The sequence below is a fragment of the Elephantulus edwardii genome, unplaced genomic scaffold (genome assembly GCF_000299155.1).
Source record: "Elephantulus edwardii isolate Elephantulus edwardi_28Jun2011 unplaced genomic scaffold, EleEdw1.0 scaffold00294, whole genome shotgun sequence".
Taxonomy (NCBI): Eukaryota; Metazoa; Chordata; class Mammalia; order Macroscelidea; family Macroscelididae; genus Elephantulus; species Elephantulus edwardii.
The window spans coordinates 2936824-2941588 of record NW_006400044.1 but is presented as its reverse complement, the minus strand read 5'-3'; positions in this window follow the sequence as shown (position 1 = coordinate 2941588).

The window sequence follows — 4765 nt, the reverse complement described above, 5'->3', positions numbered from 1 at the left end:
ATGCTTGGGAGGGTGGAGGGATAGTGCAGGAGGGCAAGACCCTCTATGAGGTGGATTGATTCAGTGACTGGGGTTATCGGGATGGGAGTGTCAGAGACAGTGCAATTGGTACAGTACAGAGCAGTGTTTAGAGCTGTTGTACATAAGGTCGCTATGAGTCACAAGCGACTCGACGGCACATAACAACAACAACAAAGAACAATGCCTCTCTGTGCTCTGTTCCAACATGAACTAAGTTTGACTATGTAATTGAAGGATTCTATTTTATTTTCATTGTTTAAATTACTATTTTATTTTATTGCATATATTGCAGGAAAAATTAGAGGAGTATGTTTGGAATTATTATAATTATAATGACACTTAGGTTAAATTGTAGAGAATGCATTTTCCAGGTTTAAAGCACCTTACTCAGTTCTCTTAAAGTTACAATTTCAGAGTACTGAACTGAAATTTATACTGTGTTGAATTGTTTTGTCTTAATTACTGTTATATTTTGGTTCAAAGAATGAAAATATAGCGGTATTTCTAAAAGCAAATTTGTGAATTGTTTTGAAACTTTTGCAGCAGTGTATTAACAAGGAATGGCCTGAAATTGAAGTTGAATTCAGAAGAAGACATGGATATCATTGCTGACATCCGATAGATCACAGCTGGAAGCAAGGAATAGAAGAAAGATCAATAGCCTTTAAGATATTAAAAAGACATATTGGCACAAATGGAAAAGAACAAGGACTTTTCCATAGATCCAACAGAGAGAGAGTTTTCTTCTAGAATCAGTGCTCTGAATTTGGTGTTCTAGCCTATTCAATCCTAAGCAAATAAATATAATTTCATGAAAGTCACATTTCTAAGGTATTTATGTTATAACATTGCTAAGAAATTAAGATTTCTAAGGAGCAGTTGTTCTCTAAACCACAGATTGAAGTCTAGTCAGCATCAATTAGTAGTTGGTTTGTTCATTTACGTATCCATCCTTTACTAAGATTCAAATTAATATTTTCTGAAACATTAATAAAAGCTTCCTATTGCTTGTTGAAACTGAAGAGGACCTAAAATCCTTGCTGCAGAAGGTCAAGGACTGTAGTCTTAAATATGAATTGAAACTCAGCAACAAGAGGACAAAGATTCTCACTACTGGGTCAACTGGCAACATCATGGTAGATGGAGAAGAGATTGAGGTTGTTAACAGTTACAGATTGCTCAGCTCAGCAATCAATATTCTTGGCACCAGCAGTCAGGAAATAAAAAGATAGATTGCATTAGGAAAATCTGCTGTCAGGGACCTCTCCCAAGTACTGAGAAGCAACGATGTCAGTCTAATCCAGGCCATGGTCTTTGAAATTGCTTATTATTTATCAGCAAGCTGGATTATAACTAAGAATCAATGCCTTCAAATTATGGTGCTGGAGAAGAGTTTTAGACATACCATGGACCCACAAGAAAACAAATAGGTCTGTCTTGGAGAATGTGAAGCAAAGTTTGTCCTTGGAGGCTAGGATTTTGAAGCTTCATCTTCCACATGTTAGGTATGTGCCAAAAGGGACCAGTCTTAGGGGAAGGACATCATGCTTGGAAGGGTGGAGGGATAACACAGGAGAGGAAGACCCCAGATGAAATGGATTGATACAGTAACTGGGGCAATGAGGGTTGATATGTTGGAATCAGTGAGACTGGCTCAGGACAAGGCAGTCTTTAGAGCTGTTGTAAATAGGGTGATTTTAGTAAAGTGCACCCGATCCTGGCACATGACCAGAAAAGACATCATGGTTTGAGGTGTGGAGGTACAGCGCAGGAGAGATTCAGGATGAGATGGATTAACTCAGTGACTGGCAAAATGGGATTAGGTCTGTCAGAGATGATGAGATTGGCTCAAGATAGAGTAGGTTTAAGAGCTAATGTACATAGGTAACTATGAGTAGTAGTTGACTTCATGGCACATAACAAAAGCAACTATCTGTTAATATCCTTTTTGCTGGTTTTTCATTTCTTATTTCAAGTTGTTCTTCAGTTTTAGAACACTAGAAAAGTTAATTCTCCAAATAATTCATTTCCCTAGGATCCCATGAGAACATATATGAATGAGAAATTATTAATATTCATAATCATTTAGGTTCTTGGTGGGCCCTAAAGTTTTTCTGCCTTTTGTCAGCTCCTATCAATTCATGTACACTATAGAATCCACATGACACTTCTAGTAGAGACAGAACAACTTCTGTAAGACTGAGATGAATTTCCTTCCTGCAACACTCAACATCTTTAAATTAAACAGTTAAGTTTTATACAGAATGAATTTAAATAAACATTTACTTATAAGGGCTGGAAATAAGTATACTTTTAAAAGTAAATAATAACATGTATTCTATGTAATACTTGATATTCTATGTAATGCTAGGTCTTTCTTAGACATTTCTTAAAAGATTCAACCTACATAGCCATGAAAACATTATGGCTAAGCAAAGCAAAATTCTATATGTCACAGGGAAGCTTTAATTAACCTGTCTTTTAAATTGCTGAATCTTTATAAATTCTACTTATATTGCATTGTGAGATTTTGCTACTATTTTGACTCTCTTCAATTACGGCCATGAAAAACTCATTGAGCAAATGAAGTCGGGTTTTAATAGCGACAATTCTTCCAGAAGGCTAGTATTGAATGTTAAAAAAAATAACAGTGGAAAGAAAAGCTCTGGCATTTCTAAACGTGAACTTTAGTCCTCTGAAATGGTCCCCTATTCTTATTAGTTAAGTGACTTGAGATGCATATGAAATCAACCTTGATGGGAAAAATAACCTAGGTCTTTCGTGAAGATCTGAAAATGAATTTCAGTTCACAAATTTTCTAACCCAGGATAGGGTTATTTTCCTGCATTAAGACCAAATTTACACTTCCTCAATTTTAAAATGTGTAGCACAAAATATTTCAAACTCATGCTTAATCTTGCCTTAGGTACAATATTGTTTCAGTGACCAGTAAAGTTAGGGCATCAAAGCTATCTGTACATATCCAACTCCCTCAACACATGATACAGAGAAAGTTATTCTTTGTTCAAACCGAGCTTGACAATGTTTCTGCAATTAGGGCAACTGCTTTGTGGATATTGAGAGAAGAAAAATATTGATTAATTGTGTTTAATGTGCTACACTGAGACTTTGCACTAAAATAAACTTACTTTTGTCTAAGATAAGTTGAAAAGGCAAATAGATTTTAAAGGGGTAAAATCAGGGCAAATCCCAAAACATTGCACAAAATAAACATCAGGTGAAATACAAAGGCCGGAAGAATTGATTATACCACTTGGTTGCTCTCCTGAGGAAGATAAAAGAAGCAGGGACATGCTCTGTTACTCTTTGCATGTAGAAGTCAGACTTGGAAACAATCCACTGACATCTCTGCCATGCAGATAACTTCAACAAGCTAGTGTGCTGAATCAACTATTATCATTTTGAAATTTTCTGGTCTTACTGATTGACAGGTACAGAGTGTTTCTTAATGGTCTTTTCTTTGCAAGCCAATTTTAATGAAAAAAGCACGAGATTACACGGAAGAGAAGGGAAATCAAAGGCTAGACAGAAAACTGGCTAGCAAAAGGAATATAAGCATCAAAAATGCTTCACCACACATTTAGCATGAAAATATCAACTGGATTACCCCAGGACTAGTTAGATGATTAAAGAAACCTGTCACTAACTATCATCTGTTTAGACACTTCACAAGAAACACTGGCAGAGTACATATGATATTCGATGTTTGGCACAATGTTTTTTTGACAGTTTCCATTAATAGATTCTATTTTAATGATCAAAACCATCCTCATAAAGCCTAATCTGAACACCATGAACTGGATAACCACAAGCTTACTTAAATCTGAGTGACTTGTCAAGATGCGTAAGGGGGAATTTTATTTGCATTTTATATACATCGTTACTACTATTCCATACTTTCAAGCTCCTTAGCTTCCAAAGATAAAGGGAAAAGTACATGCATGTGTATATACAACTAAAAAATAAGCCCTCCTGTAGTGTATTCTGCTCTATTCTAGACTCCAAGGGTATTTTGTTCCATAAGCATCAACATTGAAAATACTATAAGCAATAGTATCAAAATTACAACAACTGCTTCAAATCTTTTATGTTTATGTATTATAGAAAATACTGGTTAAGCATTCATTGATGACCAAAAGGTCTGTAGTTTGAACTCAGAAGCCTCTCATGGCAGAAAGATGAGACAATCTGCTTTGGAAACTCTGGGGGACAGTTTTGTCATGTCCAATAGGATCATTATTAATCAAAGTTTCTAGACAACAACTAAAGTGATCAAATATTTTGGAAAGGTTCATTTTGTCCTTAGTGTGTTAAAATTTCTGTTTAGCAACATCAAAGAATCCTTTTAGTCCCAATTTGAAGTAGTGAAAGTGTTTTTGCAGTCTGATTTTTAATTTTTTATGTTCTACTTACTTCTTAGAAGCAGGAGTGGAATCCACTTGCAAAATAGCTTGCCTCCGGAAACTATGAACTTGGAGAAACAATGAAAATTGTACAAGAGTTCAGGTCTTTCGTTCATAGAGTCATGAGTCGTCTACTCCTCAATGGCACTTAAAATAACAACAACAACTTACTTCTATTAGTAATGTAAGATATCTTCAAGAAGTAGAGTCAGTGGTAGTAAATGGAAGAACAAATTATAGTGTTAAATTATAGTGAAAGAAGGCCAGACTGATATATGGGAATTTAGGTAAGACTAATAATTCATCACATCTTGAAAGTG